A 20,471-nucleotide genomic window follows, 5' to 3' on the forward strand; every position below is an offset into this window, starting at 1 on the left:
TAGAATATTATCTTTATTTTATTGAAAAGGAATCTCAGAAAGTTAACGAAACTAGTTTAACTGTATATATCTGATAACTGGTGAAGCTAGAATTTTTGTTCATGCATTCTGCTTCCAAAGTCCAGCTTTTAACTACTATTTGAAGCTGTTACAATTCTTTGTAATGAAAGGTTTGAAGGGTAGATATTTGGATCTTCTTGCTGATTGTAAGCTCTTCTTAATATTTGCAGTCAGTTCCTCTGTTATTGTCTCAGAATTTCATTTGTCCTAAGAGAGTGGAGGAACTGGAGATAGGTAGGGATCCGAAAGATCACTGGAATACTTAGTTCATTTTTCCTCTTGAAACTTTATATTGGGGAAGCAGAGTTACTTTCTTCTGAAAGTGAATCTGGGGACAACATTTTAAAATGGCTTTCTTGGCATTCATAAAGCTGGGAACAGGGTTTTATTTGGAATCAAGCTGTTCTCTAAACACCGCCAAGAAAGAAATTTGAAAAGAGGTCAGGGAAGTACAAGGTGATATTTTATTGGGTCAGAATTCATATTATAACCCCACGCACTTATAGCTGAGTAATCACATTTCCTGTGCAACAATAGTAATGTTGCCACAACTATACAAACTACAAAATGCTTTCTCATCATACATAAGATCCACTTAATAACACTGGTAAAAAGATATGCCACAGACGATATGCATATTTGACAAAAAGCTCCTATACACAGAATTCTTAAAATGCAAAAATAATGAATGTCAAAACAATAAAACTAATAATTAGTATCATGAGCAAAAGACTTCGTCACATCAAAATAGAAAGTATCAAATGGCTAAGAAGCATCTGATTAGATGTTAATCTATTTACTAACACTACAATTTATGCATATTTCATTATAATTTTTAAAATAAGCTTCTTATTTATATATGACATACCTATATAAAATGAGTACTGGAAGTGTAAAACTTGATGGGTTTTAATAACATGAACGCACCCATGTAACTGGCTTTTGGATTGAGAAAAATAACATTGACAACACAAGACATCATCACGTCCTTCCTAGTCACTCTCCTTCCTTAAGTATACTTACTTTCTGACTTTGGACACACAGCCTGGTTTTGAATTTTACATAGGTGGAGTCATGAAGTTTGTACTTTTTTGTGTCTTAATCTTCCAGTCAAAATTCACCTGTGTTCTTGTACAGAGCTATAGTTCAGATGAATTATTGTACAGTAATCAATTGTATAAATATACCATGGCGAATTTATCCACTTGTCTTTTGATGGAGGTTTAGATTGTTTCCAGTTTCATCTATTACGTGATTTGTGAAATACTTCTTCATGTATTTTGGTGAACATATGTATACATTTCTCTTAAGTTTTTATCTATGAGTGGAACTGCCCAGTTTAGGATATACATATGTTCAGACTTAGTAGTTTCTGACAAAAGAGATTTTAGTGAGATTATGTCAATATACATTAACACCAGCAGTATGTGAGTTCCAGTTGCTACATACTAAGACTAACATTTGTCCTATAATTTGTTAATTCATATAGGTTTATAGTGATGCCTCCTTTTTTTATTTTACTTTAAGCTCTGGGATACATGTGCAGAATGTGAAGGTTTGTTACATTGGTATTCATGTGCCATGGTGGTTTGCTGCACCTATCAACCTGTCATCTAGGTTTTAAGCCCCACATGCATTAGGTGTTTGTCCTAATGCTCTCGCTCCCCTTGCCCCTTACACCCTAACAGGCCCCGGTGTGTGATGTGCCTCTCCCTGTGTCCATGTGTTCTCATTGTTCAACTCCCACTTATGAGTGAGAACATAAGGTGTTTGGTTTTCTGTTCCTGTATTAGTTTGCTGAGAATGGTGGCTTCCAGCTTCATCCATGTCCCTGCAAAGGACATGAACTCATTTTTCTTTTCTTTTTTCTTTTTTTTTTTTGAGATGAAGTCTTGCCCTGTCACCCAGGCTGGAATGCAATGGCATGATCTCGGCTCACTGCAACCTCCGCCTCCCGGGTTCAAGCGATTCTCCTGCCTCAGCCTCCCAAGTAGTTGGGATTACAGGCGCGTGCCTCCACGCCCAGCTAATTTTTGTATTTTTAGTAGAGACAGGGTTTCACCATGTTGGCCAAGCTGGTCTCGAACTCCTGACGTCGTGATCCACCCACCTCGGTCTCCCAAAGTGCTGGGATTACAGGCGTGATTACCGTGTCCGGCCCAAACTCATTCTTTTTTATGGCTTCATAGTATTCCATGAATTACTCTGGTAACCAATGAAGTCTGCAACTATTCAGGTGTTTGTTTATTAGGCATTTTGACACTTTCTTTTTTGATGTGACTTTGAAGCCTTTGCTCATAATACTAATAATTATTTTTATTGCATTGACTTTTATTATTATTGCATTTTAAGAATTCTGTATCAGATATGCATATCTCTTTGTCAGATATGCATATCATCTGTGGGTATACTTTTTTACTCTCTTGATGTCTTTGAATAAGAAAACATCCTTACTTTTATTGTAATCCTATTTATCACATTTTCCCCCCTCCAGTTAGTGCTTTTTCAGTTCAGTTCAAGAAAACTTGCCTTCTTCTAAGGCAGTTAAAATTTTATAACTTTTTTTAAAATTTTGTTTTACTTGCACATGTAGAATAACAATCAAACTGGAGTTAATTTTTTTTTTTTTTGAGACAGAGTCTTGCTCTGTTGCCCAGGCTGGACTGCAGTGGCGTGATCTCAGCTCACTGCAACATCCACCTCCCAGTTCAAGCGATTCTCCTGCCTCAGCCTCCTGATTAGCTGGGATTACAGGTGCACACCACCACACCTGGCTAATTTTTGTATTTTTAGTAGAGACAGGGTTTCACCATGTTGGTCAGACTGGTCTCGAACTGTTGACCTCGTGATCTGCCCGCCTTGGTCTCCCAAAGTGCTGGGATTACAGGCGTGAGCCACTGTGCCCAACCAAGATTTCTTTTTATTTTACATAATTATCCAATGGACTCAGTATCTTTTATTAAAGAAGAGCGTCCTTTTCCATTGCACTGCAATGTCCCCTTTGTCACAGTTCAAATGAGTGGAGATGTGTGGCTGTTTCTGGACTTGCTGTTCTATTCCTTTGGCCACTTCTCTTTGTTCCAGTCCCTTATTGCCTTATTTATCTAGGTTTGTAATAAATCATCATGTCTAATAGTAAAAGTCTTTTAACTTTGTTTCTTTTTCATCTTTTTCATCAATATTATCTTGGATACTTGCATTTCCATTTCCATTTTATGATGAGCTTACTAATTTGTTTCATGAAATTACTGAGCCTTTGATTATGTTTAATCTGTAGATCAATTTTAGAAAAATTGATGCCTTCATAATATTGAATCTTTCAACCTAAGAACATAGTATACATTTTTTTATTTACTCCAGTCTTCTTTAATTTCTATCACTAATTTCTATTGTTTTCAAGATAAAACTATCACACATCATTTATAAGAATCAGCCCTTTGTTTTTGATATTATTTTAAAGCTATTTTTTAAAAAAATTTATTTTCTACGTATTTTAATATATGTAAAATTGATTTTTGTTTATTGAGTTTATACCTGATCTTTATATATTTAATCTTAATTTATTAAATTACATTGGAATAATTAATTTTTTTAGGGACAGTGGTTACTTTAGAGACACCTTTAAGTGTGCTGTTTACCACGTTTTTCTAGACTGTTTTTATCAAATTAGGGAAGTTTCTTTCTCCTCCTGATTGGGCATTGAGTTTTTAATAAGTTTTTCTATTTATCATTTATCAGAGAAAATTATTTTTCTCCTTTTTTAAGGCAATCTGGTGAATTACATTGAATGTCAAATGTTAAACCACCCTGTGCATCAGAAAATATAATTAATCATAATAAGTTATTTTTCCAAACATTACTGGATTTCACTTGCTAATGTTCAGTTTGTTAATGTTATGTTAGTGAGAGAAAATTTTCAGAAATTTATACTTTATTTTAATAAAGTTTTACTGGGTTTGGTGTTAACAAGGCTGGTCTCATAAAATGAATTGGAGTGGGAAGTATTAACTTATGTTTTAATTTTCCTTGGAAGAATTTGTGTAAGATTTGCTGTTATTTATTACTTAGATGTTTGCTCTAAATAAATGGATGATGCATCCTGAAAAGTTTTTGTTGTTAATGTTGTTTTAAATTTAGAGACTTTTTAGTAGATATAAAACTAATAAATTTTCTAACTCTTTTTGTGTCAGTTTGGATAAGTTGTGTTTTTCAAGGGTTTTGTTCATTTCATCTAAATTTTCAAATTCATTGCCTAAAGTTTTAAAATAACAAATCTGTTTAATATCTATAGAATCTATGGTTCTCATTCTTAGTATTATTTTTTCTACACCCTCTAATTTTTTCTTAATGAATCTGGTAGTGGTTTATGAACTTTACTATCATTTTTCTTTTTCTTTTTTCTTTCTTTTCTTTTCTTTTTTTTGTGTGTGTGTGTGTGTGCGTGTGTGTGTGTGTGAGATGGAGTCTCACTCTGTCGCCCAGGCTGGAGTGCAGTTGTGTGATCTTGGCTCACTGCAACTTCAGCCTCCCGGGTTAAAGTGATTCTCCTGCCTCAGCCTCCCGAGTAGCTGGGATTAAAGGCATGCGCCATCATGCCCAGCTAATTTTTGTATTTTTAGTAGAATCGGGGTTTCATTATGTTGGCCAGGATGGTCTCAAACCCATGACTTCGGGTGATCCGCCTGCCCAGGCCTCCCAAAGTACTGGGATTACAGGCATGAGCTATTGCACCCGGCCCGACTATCATTTTTCAAGAACCAAATCTTGGATTGATTGATACTTTCCCTTATTGTTCATTTGTTTTGTATTTTTTAGTTGTTGATTTCTGCTATTGTGTTTATAATTTCCTTCCTAACAATTTTTTATGTTTAACCTACTGCTTGAGTCCAAGCTACTTTATTCTTTGATTTCTCCTTTTCTAGTGTATGCAATATAAAAAATATTTTAACATTATTATTGCTTTTCTAGATATTCCTGGTAGGTGCATTGGGTCACAGGTATCCCATTATATTTTGAAATAGAAATTCATTATTACTGCATTTAATTATATTTTTTTGGAACAAAGGATTTGTATGTTAATTGTTAAAGTGCTTATAATATATAGTTACAGATATATGCATGTATATGTTTATGCAGTGTATTTTAAGATAATTGAATTTGTTGCAATGCTATCAAAAATATATTACTATTAAATTTTATGTTTTTAAACACATTATTCTCTATATTGTAGTTTCCATATTATAAAATATTTTAGAATATAATTCTTGTTTTATAGTATTTCATTTTGCAGTAGTATCATGTATCATTATGTTTATATTTCCATATTTATAGAAATTTAGATTTTCGCATTTTTTGTTAGTCTAATTTTTTTCTCCTATTTGCATATCTGTATCTCTTTGTTAAAATCATAAATTGTTTCCCTAAGGCAGTCTCAGAAAATTATAATTACCAGGTCAAAATGAGTAACTTCTTAAAGACAACAAGAGATGTTTCAAGAAGACAAAATATTTTTACTTCTATTTAAAGATGAGTAAACGAAGGCTTGGAAGCATAGATAATGCTGGAAATTAAAATCTATTAACTATCAGAGGTAACATTAAAGTATAGTTCACTGTACCTTCTTGTATAATTTAGTACCTTCTTACTGAGGCACTTTTATGCAATTTGATGTTATAAGAAAACAAAATTCATCCACTGGAAACATTGTATAGACCACAGTGAAAGTCAAATCAGAAATAAAAACATTAGGCATTGTGGTATTAAATTACTGACGTCGATTATTTTTTTCTAGGAGTTCAGGGAGAAAAAAATCTTACCACAAGAATCGGCTGCTCTGCCTTCCAGTTCACTTTCAAACCCCTTCAAATACATCAATATCTTCCTGACCATATCAACATTATTTTTAAAAGTTAGACAATGAACTTGAATTTTCTGCAGATGGCAAGTCATTTACTGAAATGGAAAAAAAGTATGAATCCCGAGGGATATCATGACCCATTAACAGTGGGGTGCAGTCCTACATTGAATAATAATTTAGAGCTATTACTAAGATAATTAGAGAGCCAGTTTGCTGCCAGAAGGGTTAGACCTTAGCTTCTCCTTTTATTAAAAAGAAGATCCTGATCTGTAAATGAAAAGAACCCAAAGTTCATTAATACCATAACCCCAACATCTGCCTGCCATAAAAAGATAATAATTTAGTATAAATTAATTTCAACTCTTCAGGTGCTGCAGATTTTATCAGACAATTACATCACTGGCATTCATTTTCACGTTGTATTACTTTCAACTTAAAGTTAAATGTTCCCTAATATTTGTTCAACAATGGATACTAGCAAAAAGGCATCTTAGGAAAATTATTTTTTTCTAACTTCTATTGAAAAAGAGTTTTTACACACACTGTTTCTTTCAGGTTTCACTGTGTTGCCTTTAAAAGACCAGTGTGAAATTCCAAACAAAGCCAATGTGTTGGATAAAAACAAAAATGACACTGAGATCTTGTGAAAGAGATTCCTATGGTTCACTTCACCAAGACTTCCCCATACTATTTAAAGATCAATAAGGACAAATTTTCCTTCATATTTCCATCTATATTCTCCCCAAAACTGATTTTTGCTTCCTCAAGCAAAGCTTCACTAAGAAGGAATTAACTGCATGCCATTACCTAGCACAAAGAAAGGAGAGAACTAATGATGTTAGCCATGGCCTCTCTCCCCTCCCCATTGTCCTATGTCTCTTATATACACTTTATTGTAGATAGAGCAAACTGGATACCTCAGTTCTCTTTCTAGGTAGGAGAAGATGTTAATAGCAAGACGGAATTGAAACCCTATCTTGTTCTTTCTTTTTTTGATTGATATTGTCAAAACATATTTGAATAGACACTCATAATTCCCTTGAGAATATAGTGGTGATATGGAAGTTTTCTAATCGTATAATTCCCACTTTCTAACAGAATAAACTATGAAGTTTGCTAGAAAAATATCCAAACCGGCAATTTTAAAAAGTGGGGTTTTTTTGTTTGTTTGTTTTTGTTTTTTGTTTTTTTTTTGAGACCGAGTTTCTCTCTTATTGTCCAGACTGGGGATCAATGGCGCCATCTCGGCTCACTGCAACCTCCGCCTCCCAGGTTCAAGCGATTCTCCTGCCTCAGCCTCCCAAGTAGCTGGATTACTGGCATGCAACACCACGCCCAGCTCATTTTGTATTTTTAGTAGAGACGAGGTTTCTCCATGTTGGTCAGGCTGATCTGGAACTCCCGACCACAGGTCATCCGCCCGCCTTGGCCTCAAAAAATGTAGTTTTAATTCAAGCTCTGCTATTGTGTTTCCTGACCTTCAGCAGGCAGTTAATGTCTCTGGAAATTATTTTCCCCTTCTGCAAATAGAGCACTTGAATTAGTGGACCTCTAAATTTTTCAGCTCTGTAAGTCTAAGAATCATTATTAAAAGATACCAAATGTTTACTAGTTATACATAACTCTGTATGAATCTCTCTTCTGTAGTAAATGTGGGCAAGAATTTTGATTGAAATAGCAATGCCCAGCATGCTGATGGTATAAGCAATTGTTATTGAGATAACAAATTAAACAAAATATTTCAAATGAATAAAATAGTTCAAATGAAAGTATTTGAAGAATATGCAAAATAGAGAGTCATTATACTTTCAAAATCTGACAAATTCCTGGTTACTGAGTGAAGTTAACCAACCCAGGAATCGTGTTTCATAAAATAAAGTTTTAAATTAAGTTTCCCAAAGCATTTAGTATGAGTAAATTCATGTATTTGACAAAAATATTTTCCCCTTGCCATTTAGATATGATTAAGAAACTATTCTGGACAGTTCTAATTCAGGATGACTTAGTGTTATAATTCAGCTACTAGGATGTGAAAAATTATTGCTTATCTGCATTTTGTGCAAATACAGTTTATGATTCAATTATATTTCATAAGCAAAAATGCATTGTAAATTTTATTCTTAAAATTCGTAACATTTAACACAGACTTTCAGAGCAATTTCACACTTTAGAAGGAGAGTAAATCCATAATGACTTCAAGCTGATAACTGAAACACAATTTAGGAAAGTATTCACAGCAGATAAGTGGTATATTTACACTGAAGAGCCCCAAATTGGTATGTTTTCCTTCCATGTTCCATAACTCTTCCTATCGCATATTATGATACTGGTCATTCATATGTACTTTATAATATTAATTTATTAATTTATTTGAACTGGAGGCAGGAATAGCTCCTTGGTAGCTTAGTCTTTAATAAAACTTTTACATGAAAGGCAAAATGTGTGGTTATTTGTATTATGTATCTAGCCACTGATTAGTTTCCCAGACGTAGTTATGAACTTGTTGATAATCACCTCAATTATTTGCATTACCTTTAGTACTGTGTCCGATCCTGAGAAAAATTCTGTTTACTATAGGTGATCCGAGACACCAATATGCTTGTTTTAGTCTTTGAAATTTGAATACTAGAAGTAGGGAGTTAATTTAGCTGATGAAAGGGGTAGAAAGGGGACAATACAAAATATTTTACTAAAGGGCATCTTTAAGATGCCCTGAAACTTTACTTGTGTCAGAAATAACTTGATCTCTTTGGCAACTTTAAACTATAACCCAAGTACAGGAGCAGCTTGATTTGTAATTGTCTTGTGTGTAGTGGTAATACTATTCAGCAGACTATCACAGGCATTAGTTGACTGGTCATTGTGAACTTCATATTATAAAGGCCTCCTCTAGATAGTCCCATATCATAAATGATTTTTAAGCTAAATTATACAACTAACCAAAATAGCAATAAATAAAAGAGAATTACATATTGGCATCATAAAAACATTAACAATACAGTTTACCCTCCATATCCATGTACTCCATGTCCGTGGTTTCCACAAACCATGGATAGAAAATACTCAAAAAAGAAATCACACAGCCAAATTAGTGGCTCATGCCTGTAATCCCAGCACTTTGGGAGGCTGAGGTGGGCAGATCACCTGAAGTCAGGAGTTTGAGATCAGTCGGCCAACATGAGGAACCCCTGTCTCTACTAAAAATACAAAATTAGCCAGGTGTAGTGGCACACAGCTGTAGTCCCAGCTACTCGGGAGGCTGAGGAAAGAGAATCGCTTGAACCCAGGAGGCAGAGATTGCAGTGAGCCAAGATCGTACCACTGTACTCCAGCCTGGGCAACACAGCAAGATTCCATCTAAAAAAAATTAAATTTAAAAAATTTAAAAATGGAAAAAAGAAATTGCACCCGTACTGAATATGTACAGGCATTTTTTTTCTTGTCACTATTCCCCACATAATACCATGGAACAACTATTTATCCAGTATTTACATTGTGTTAGGTATTATAAATAATCTAGAGACAATTTAAAATACACAGGAGGATGTAACTAGGCTACATGCAAATACTATGCCATTTTATATAACAGACTTGAGCATCCATAGAGTTTGCTATTTGCAGGGATTTCTTGATGTCAATCCACCATGGATACCAAGGGATGGCTGTACTTTCATTTTAAAACATTCTGTGCTATCCACTGTATTTTGTATTTTCTAAAGAAAAGCTCTAATTCTCAGAACAACAGAACAACTCTCTAAAGAGGTTCTCTTACCCTGTGTTACTAACTTGGAAGTTTAGTTTTAGGATTTTTTTTGAATTATTAGCCAAAAGGCCAATAAGACAAAAATGTGTGTGATCCAAGATATTTATATAATTCAAAGCCTGTACTTGATCCAACAAACCCTATTGACAGTATCATCCTGCTTCATTCAGTCTCTGACAGTAGCTGTTACTTGAAACTGATGTGATGAAATGGTGGAATAGGGTAAGGATGTCTTATCACATGTTCTGAATCATCTCAAAATTTATTCACAAATATGCTATAATAAAAACTCTGATACAAAACTTGACTAAAACTTTTTATTTTTATATATGTGCTATGCTATACCAACGACCTTCCCTCTCAATATACACATACACATATCACTAACACAGATAAATGAAAACATAACAGATATCAAAAATTTACTGAATGTTATTAAGGGTTAGACCTTAGCTTCTTTATTTATTGAAAAGCAGATTCTTGTCTGTAAATGAAAAAAATCCAAAGTTAATTAATATCATAACCCCAAAATTTCTGCCTGCCATAAAAAGATAATGAAGTAAACATATCTGTTCAAAAGTTATGGTAGGACTTACCAAGTCACACTATTTGGTTTTCCTCTCCTTTCAGGTATCTGGAGAATTACTTTTCTCTGTTCCTTTGAGTATAAGTATGGGCATATGACTAATCCGGGTCCCTAAAATCTGGGTAGAATTTGTATGTGGCATTTTTCAGGAAATACTTTTAGTTGCCAATACTCAATTCTCCATTTTTTTCTTCTGCCTCTGCAAACCCTAAAGCCTCATAGTAGGATGGTAATATCACAAGATGGCGACTACTCTCTTACTTTTAGAAGTCTGAGCGTCTATAATGAGCAGAGTTCTTCTGATGACATGTGGAATTAGCCAGAAATAAGAGTTCATATATGAAATTTTTATGTGCAATATGTAATATAATTTCAAAGAGATATATAGCTCGCAACAGTCCAGTGTGGGCTGTGAACATATACCTTTGGTACTATATATTTACACTGCTCTGCCTGAGGAATCCTGCATTACAACAAAATGGTTATAGCTTTATACTGTCCAATTCTGCTCCTCATTCAACCACGTTCAAGTCTATAGAATATACTAAAAAAATCTTTAGGGGATTTTTCTGTTCAAACAATATTTTCTACTCCAAAATAGAACCAGATGGAATAAGATGTCTTGAATACTGACCCATATCAATCTAAAAAATTAAAATACAAAAAAAAAACAAAAGGCAGAGTTGATCCAGCATGTATTTACTGATCCAGCAGATAACTTCAGATTACTAGAACATGAAAGACCTGAAGAGAGCACATTTTGTCTGTGAATTTATTCCCATTTGTGTTCAATTTCTACTCTAGTATTTTTCCATGATAACATACTGTGAGTCATCTTTTTATAGACAAGGAAATATTTCTTGCTTTTAGCAGCTTAAGGAAAAAAAGCAGTTTAGAAATTATTCCAAACTCCACATCTTTAAAGAAACAACTTTTTTGTTGCCTTAGACATTATTTTATTATTGGGAACTCCACAAAAACTCATAGCTCTGGATATTGGACAGATGTTTGGTGGGAGAATTAAGTTTAGAGTACAAAAGATGATTTGTGCATAAAATTAGTTTTTATTGTTTATAAAATACATGCATATTTATGTAATCATTTATTTATACCTTTCATCAGTTACTTTTCCAATGTCACATATTTACAATTTTAAGCAACATTATTTAATTGTGATATAAGACAACTTTCACTTTCCTTATCAAATTAAGCATGATGACAGTGTATTTCTCTCAAAAGTCATAACAAATTACTGCATTATTTCTAAGAACATACAATAATCCGATATATTTAATTGCTTTCATACATATGTGAACTTTTTGTCATTAAAATGGTTAAAACTCCAGAGAAGTAAAAATATTACCCAAAAATGATAGTCAAGTAACATGAGCTATTGTCAAGACATTTAAAGGGAGTTAAGTGAACATGCACAAATAAAAGACGGGATATAATAACTATCTCTAAAGTATGGATGATCAAACTATTAAAATAATTCTTTGTACATTTTGTATTTACTCTGACAATGGTCAGAGCTGTTTCACATTCAACCTTTTAAGTGATTTCTTAAAGCTAGATGACTGTGTTGAAGAAAAAATCTAGATTCAAATCCAGGTGCAGTCTACTGTATTCACTTCTTTAAATGATGTCAACACAAGAAATATAACCTCATTATTATGCAGAAGAAAGTCATCCCAAAGATCAAAGAATGAGAGCTGATACAAATTATAATTAACATGCCATAGCTGTTTAAGTGTTCAGTGACTTCAGTTCATTTTATGTGACCATTCATTTAATTATCCTCTGTTGTCTGCTTCCGTAGGTGACCAATTCCAGTTATGAAATGTAGTCTCTATGGAGTTGCCAATTCTTCTGTTTTGTTACTGTCTTTTGGGCTGAAGTCATTACAATTGTGTAATTCTATGCCTTTAAAAGTATGAGGATGTTTTTATTTATATAAATTAAGTTACAGAAAAACTGGACAAGTTGATAATTATTTACTATCTCTTTGTCAAGTTTAATTTTATTTTTCTCATGTCTCAAGCTATTTCTTGTTTTCTTTTCTAAGGCTTTGTTAAAATTAGAAGCTGGGAAAAATAATTTTCAGTTGGCCTTTGGAAGTATATAATGTGAAAAATTTATCTTCTTAATTGAATTGCACACTTATATGTGTGCTTTTCTGTTTCTACATTTCATTTTAAAAGTTAAAAGAAATGTAACCTTTCATTTTAATAGAGTAGTTTCAAGTATATCTACATATAAGGATTATCTGTGCTTTTTCAAAATTCGAGACAGAGTCTTGCTCTATTGCCCAGGCTGGATTGCAGTGGCACTATTATAACACACTGCAGCCTTGAACTCCTGGGCCCAGGTGATCCTCCAGCCCCAGCTTTCCAAAGTGCTGGGATTACAGGCGTGAGCCACCATGCCTCGTTCTAGTTGTACTTTTTTGTTTTATTTTATTTTTATACAATTTCCTTGACCATAGTCTGGGAAACTGATTCAGAAGCTCTAGGGTAGAGTCAGATTATTTGAAATTATTTTTAAGAAGATCTCCAGTGATTTTGATCCCCTCCAAGATTTGAAACAACTCTAATACATGGAGATGAAGCAGAGGGAAAAACTTACTCATACCCACAAGCCAGAAGGGTTCAGTAAATAATACAGATCATTTACATTGCAGTTTATTGATTTGATGATTGCATTTCTCAATAAATAAAAAGTCATGCCAGTGAGGTAACTATGAGCAGAAGAACAAATGAATTGTGGGGTGCATGTATAATGGAATACACTATTCCATCAATATTGAATGAACTAGATGGAAACTGAATGGATCTCACCAATATATTTAGCAAACAGAAAAAAAAATTGCAGAACATATATATAGTGTGATACATGTAAACAGAAGTTGAAGGGCAAAATAAACCATATATTACTTAAGTATATATCAATGAACACATAGGAATTTTAAAAATACCAAATTCAATATAGTCTTTACCTCTGGTGGAGAGAAGAGGAGAGATACTCAAGATCAACCTTGGTAATGTTGATTTCTTTTTTTAGTGGTGAGGGTAAATTTTTTTTTGTTTTAATAGGAGCCTTACTGCCATTTGTATCTGAAATATTTCATAAGAAATAGTTTGTTGATTATGGAAATAGCCTGATTTTCATTTTCATACATGCAGAGGAGAGTAAAGGGAGCAGGCGTTTTATGTATCTTCAATACAATAAGTTTAAAATGTCAGAAATCTGTTGACTCGTTTTTGAAAGAATTGAGAAAATAAAAGGTAGAAAGTAGTGAAGAAAGCTTTTCTAAGACTGCCTTAAATGCCTTGAATTGTCTCTCTTTTCATCTCATGGATGCCATGAGAGAGGTTTACTCATTTAAAATAGTAAGTGAGGCATGCAAAATAAAGGAAAAAGTTCTGTATCTATATTCTTTATTAGTTTCCAATGTCATCATTTATTTTGTTAAATTAATTCACGTGACTTTAGTCTAAAAACCACTAATGAAAAAATCCATTTGGATTCATAGATTAGGCGTGTGACAGCTAAGATTTGAACTTACATGTACCATGCTTCCCTTCCATCCTCAATATTTTTTTTAAAAAAGCACACAAATGCATGAGAATGGTTGCAGATTACTTCCTGAAAGGAAGGAAGCTTTTGTTCTTCATTTTGATTTTAGAGGAGTTATTTAAAAGCCCAGTTATACTCTTTACTTGCAAACATTTTTGGCTATTTGTGAAAGTTCACCTCCAAGGAAATCTAATCAGCCAGACAAGTTATTGTTTCATTTTAGCCTGAAAAACAAAATCACACATATATCAAATTACACACACACACACTTTTATGTTAAAGATAGGAGGTCTAAAGAATATAAAATATGGCAATGTGTTTCTAATGTGTTTGAAATGATCATAGCAAATAGTGATTTGCCACAAAATTATTAACAAATTATTTGCATTTGACTTTTGCATCAGTTTCTAATTATCATATAACTTGAAACATATAAACATTGGTTAATACTCTTTTGCAGACATATGATCTTTTAATGGAATTTAATCATTTAATTATACTACTCATGTAATATTTTTAATTCATTAAAAATATTGCTATAAAAATACTACATTTTATAAATGAAAGGTAAGATTTGAAGAAACAAGTTTGAATGTTATCGCTTTTTTAATGGTTAAAAAAGGACACTGTTTTATTCTTTTATAATATACCCAGAAGCCCAATTGCCAAGGTATTTTTATGTACTTTTCCACAGATGAAGACACTTACACATTAATCTACATTCTAAAACGTGGTAGGTGTCTCAAATGCTAAAGAAACATCCAGTTTAACTGTGAGGCTGACGCTTCAGATGTACCAGAGGATTTTGTAATTTAAATACGAAAAGTCATACATCTTTTTATATTTATAGCAGCATTGTCAGAGCTTACCAAAAATGAGCTGACTTACAAACTATCAATGGATTTAAAAGTATGATCTAATATTCATAACATCAGAGACAGTATACAAGTTGAGAGACAAATTTTATCTTTTTATTGTTAAAGATGTGTTTTTTAACTTTTCCTAGTAGATTTTGTCTTTTCATCTCATAACTGCTCTAATGAAAGGATCATGCCACCAATTTTAGTATATTCCATTATTCATGTAAAATCACAGCCAGTTCAATATCCAGAGAAGAAACTAGTTAGGAAAGTTTAATATTACCGTGTTCTTCTCTATGAGATTCATATTAAAGTTTTAATTTTGAGTTTGATCTTTGCCCAAAACATTGCTTACTGTACATAACAGTGTGCTTGTGTATAATTAAAAATTTGTTAAAGGTGTTAAAGATAATTGAGATGAGAATGTAAATCCCTTGTGAAAAATAATCCTATTAATAAAATTCCAAAAGAACAAATACACTGATTTTTTTAATGAATATGATTATATTATAAATGTTTATGTTAAAATTCAAAGTTAGTTCATAATAAATCAGAAAATTTTTAAACTGGAAAGTTCATCAAAGATTAAACCATTTGACCCAGTGCAAACAACTTACAGAGAGTTGATCGGATCCTAGATGTTATGTTTAATGTCATATATTTCCTTAAACTCAAGGTTTATTTCTTGTTATGATCTGGTCGAGGAGCTCAGATACTACTCTTATACTAAGAACAGTGGTAACATTATTCATTTATTTTGCAAATGTTTCTTGAGCACCTGTTATGTGCCAGGTAGTCTACTGGGATTAAAAACACACTAGAGAAAAGAGTAGTCAAGTTCTCCACTCTCATTGATGAATAATAAAATGATCAATAAACACAATGTAATTTCCAAATTATAATTGCTACAAAGAAAATAAAATATGACGATGTGCTAGAGAGTGACAGGTGGAGAATGTGACCTTAATGTGATCAGCTAGGTCCTTGGAACCAAGACTGGAAAGATGAGGAAGAGCTCATCTTGAAACAATATTGCACTAAAGAATTTCATGCAGAAAGAATAGGAAATGCAGAAGCTCTAGAGGAAAAACAAGCTTGGGTGATTTAGAAATACATGTAAATTGTAAGTGAGAATAGGAAAGTGGGACGAGAAAGTATCAGGATGGTAATCAGGCCCCAGGTTGTGGAAAGTCCTTTAGAAATGGTAATGAGTTTTGCCTAATTTCAAGTGTAAATGGAAGCCTTTGGAAGGTTAAAGGTAGGAAACTAATATGCTCTGATTTTCATTTTGAGAGATTGCTCTGGTTGCTTGTAGATAATAGAATGCAAGACGGTAAGAGGACTCATATCGAGATTTGTATCAAACTAATCCTTCTGTCACAAACAATTGTATTCTTTCTTCCAGAACAAAGCTTTATAAAACACCAAACAACAACAGCAACTACTACAACTTCTATTTTAAAGCATCAGAGAGCAACTAAAGCCACCAGAACTTCATGAAACGTGATCCCAGAAAAAAGGAAAAAGTGCTGACATTAACCAATATTTCTCCCAATATTTTCTCTTAGGGCATTTGCTGATTCCCAGTGAAGGGAAATACAGGCTAAGTCGGGGTGGTCCATTTCCAGACCAGATAGGAAGATTTATACAGTCTAGATAATCAATTTGGTGGCGGTAGCATTAGTAATGTCACTGCAGACTGTGTTGTGAGATAAAGCACAAATACATATAATAAGAAATAGTAAGTAAAATGTAACTATTAGAACAGAGAAATTTTGCAAAAGGTCATGAGAATACTTTGATGAATTCTTTGCCAAAACATTGAAACTTGAAAATCTAGATGAAATGGTTAGCTTTAGGAAAATATAATTTACTAAGGTAAATAAATAATTTTTTTTTTTTTTGAGATGGAGTTTCAGTCAAGTTGCCCAGGCTGGAGTGCAATGGCAAGATTTTGGCTCACTGCAACCTCCACCTCCTAGGTTCAAGTAATTCTCCTGTCTCAGCCTCCCGAGTGCTTGGAATTACAGGTGCCCATCACCATGCCAAGCTAATTTGTGTATTTTTAGTAGAGATGGGGTTTTGCCATGTTGGCCAGGCTGATCTCAAACTCCTGACCTCAGGTGATCCACCCACCTCGGCCTCCCAAAGTGCTGGGATTACAGGCATGAGCCACTGCACTCAGCCTAATAAATAAATTTTTAAAATGCATTTCTATATTTTTAAATGTATGGAAACTTATAAAAGAGTTGCATAACAAAATGTGCCAGGCCAAGATTAGCTCACATGATAATAATACAAAATTTACAGATCAGAAAATTCCAATGCTACTTGAACTATCCAGAGCATCCAACATAAGAGAAACTTCCACATGATTTTCATAAAATGTGTATAAAATAAGCAAAAATGCAAAGAGATTGCATATAGAAACAAACACAAAAATTAATATCTCACTATGTCAACACTGATGCAAGCAAATAAAATCCAATTGTACATTTAAAAATAATATGCACAAAGTGAGTTGAAACAAATACAACGGAGCCTGAATAATAGCAGTGTTTTATCATTCTGGGAAAAATCATAGGGTGATCTTCACATATGGAGGCATTTGACAATATTGAATGCTCATACTTGTTTGTAAATTGGCTCAATAGTATAGGATTTGATGAATACTTTAAAATATTATTTACTATTAATGAATATATTAGCACTAAGTTGATATTTTAATGGGAAAACACAAAAAGATGTTTAACTTCACTCCAAATATTTGATACAAATTAAAATTATAATCCTGAGATATTTCTCACATTAAAAAAACCTGAAAGCTGAACAACGTGCTTTTCAATCATGGTGGAAGATGAAGCAGAAGCCGTGAGATCTTGCAAGAACTCACTATAATGAAGATAACACCAAGCCATGAGGGATCCGCCCCCATAATCCAAACACCTCCCACCAGGCCCCACCTCCAGCACTGGGAACTACAATATTACATGAGATTTGGAAACAAACAAATTTCCAAACTATATCAACTGGTTTCAAAGCAAGGGGATTTTGGAGGGCAAGTAATTGAAGATTTTTGGAATATGATAAGCTTAGCATCACTATCATAAATCCAAAGTAACATGATATGAAATATATTTAAGTCTGCCCAAGTTAAACCTAAATATATGAATATGGGAGTCACAGTGTGAAGATTAATTGTACAATCGTATGACTAGATAAAATCATTTTGAGACAATGTTAAGAAAAGATCAGAGAGAAAACTCAGCCTAGAGAACAATAATTTTAGAGGTGCCTTGAAATAGAAGGACTATGGAGACTGCAAAGAAGTATCCAATGACATAGTGTTGCCCGAGATATGAAAAATGTTTAAAGATAGTAGAATGTAAGCAACAGGTTTGAAGATCATTAAGTAGTCAAGTAAAATGTGACCAGAAATATGACCTTTGGATTCTGACATCATAGATGTTATTAATATCTTCAAGAATTATGGTTTCACTACAGAAATATGGGAGCAAGCTTGATAGGCCACCTTGAAAAAGTAATACAGGGTGACAGTGTGACAGTAATCTGGTAGGCAAAGAGGCATCCATTCTCTGGCAGGATAATTGAAAGCGCCTGTAAAATGTTTTTCCTTCTGTTTCCTGTATTATCTTTGATGAGATTTGGATTTCTCCGAGTTACTTTATCCTTTGGTCTTGATTTTAGAGACCCCAATATTCTTGAATATTCAACTAGATACCTTGTCAAAGATGGCCCAGGCTCTTTCCAGACTGATAAGGAATTTTAACAAATCATGAGAGAAAGAGCTGGGGCCTATTTGTTGCTCTCACTGAAAGATAGATCTTGTTTATTGACATCAAGAAAAAAATGTAAAAATAAGATACATTTAAGAAAGTGCTCTAAGAGTGATTTTTTTTTTTTAGTTTCTTTCCATATACAGGGAAAATTTCTCTTTATGATGTACTTTTTCATCAGTGTACCACAGCTTCTTTTGGCTCAGATTTTTAACTTTTGAACTGACACATCGTCATCTAAATTGAGAATTTGCCGTGTGTGTGTGGGGCGGGGGTGGGGGCGGGGGAGAGAGAGAGAAAGACTCATATTTTCTGTGGCTACTGAGAGTAGAGTTTATTAATTCTGATAATTCATTAACCTCTTTTGGGTTTTATCAGTACTCTGATCTACTGTGAATTTGGGGCGCTGGTTTTCTAAAATGCCATTGTGTGTAACAAAATTGACAAGAATTTCTTAATATCTCTAATACTAAGTCCATGTTCAAACTTCTCTATCTAATAAAGATGGGAACAAAGACGCTAGAGGGAGGAGGGTGAGGGGCCAAGGGCTGAAAAACTAACTGTTGGGAATAGTGAGTACTATTCTCACTACCTAGGTGACCAGATCAATCATACCCCAAACCTCAGCGTCACACAATATACCTATATAACAAACCTGTGCATGTACCCCCGGATCTAAAATAAAACTTAAAATTAAAAAAATTAAAAAAATAATAAATAGAAGTCTGGATATAAGCAAATAAATCCCAGAAAGTTAGTATTGAAAAGATAAATAAATAAAAATAACAGTGTTGGGTATACATTTTAACAATTTGAAAGTAAGTAGCGAACATTTTGGACCATTGCTAAGAAAAGTAACATATTCTTCCATAACTATATTACCATTATCACATTTGAGAAAATTAATAATTTCACAAAAACTAATATACTGTCCATTTTCAAATTTTCTCAACTGTTCCAAGAATGCCAGAAAGTCTTCCACAGCTTTGCTTTGCTGTTATTTTACAAGATCTAAAAAAGGATTCTTAATTGAATTAGTTCATAAGACCCTTTAGTTTCTTTTAATCTTGTACAATCACCTTCATCATTACAGAAAGTCTTTTTCCCTTTATTTTTTCTTTTTAATATTTTATGTACTCAACTATTTTTATAAACCTATATTATTATAGTTTACTGTTCAGGTAAAGACCTAAACAAAGTACATGTTATATTTAGTGCCGTATCCCTCAAAACTTTTTTGCTTTGTTGTCCCCCATCACTTTTGCTTTTATTTTGTTTTTTATTTTGTTGGTTTATTTAAAAACCCAGGTCACTTTTAGTGTAGAAAATTGCATGGTATGTTGTTTGACTCCTCGTGGGGTTAACCTACCCCTCTCTATTTTCCATATTTCCTATAAACTGGTAGTTAGACCCAAAGGTTTTGTTGTATTCAGTCTTTTTCGTAAAGATGATATTATTTTATTGGTTTTTGTTCATATATGTTAAGTTTCAACTTTCAATAATAAAATTCAATATATTTGATTCCTTAATTATATAAACTTTCTTTACACATTATTTATGTTGTCAAAGTTCATACAAAACATTACGAGGATTTGATTGACTATGCATGGTACCATCACACAGAAGGAGGAGGGAGCCAATCCAGTAACATACATTCAAAGATTAAATTGTACATATACACAGTGTATTTGGCCTTGTTCATTAATATTATTTATAACACATTCCTCTAAAAGACAATTCCTTAACCCTAGTCACCATATATCAAAATTTGCTATTTACATTAAAACCACCTCTTATATTCTAAGAACAATCAATTATTAATAATTTTAAGAAACAAGACACAGTGAGAACTGGGAATAGAATTCAAACCCCCAACTTCTTGCTATGCTCCAAGCTGTCATTCCTAAAATAGGTTTAATTTGGTAATTTTTCCATTGTGGAGAGTGGCAAGAAGAAACAGCTTGAAGACAAT

The sequence above is a fragment of the Hylobates moloch genome, unplaced genomic scaffold (assembly GCF_009828535.3).
Source record: "Hylobates moloch isolate HMO894 unplaced genomic scaffold, HMol_V3 SCAFFOLD_13, whole genome shotgun sequence".
Classification (NCBI taxonomy): domain Eukaryota; kingdom Metazoa; phylum Chordata; class Mammalia; order Primates; family Hylobatidae; genus Hylobates; species Hylobates moloch.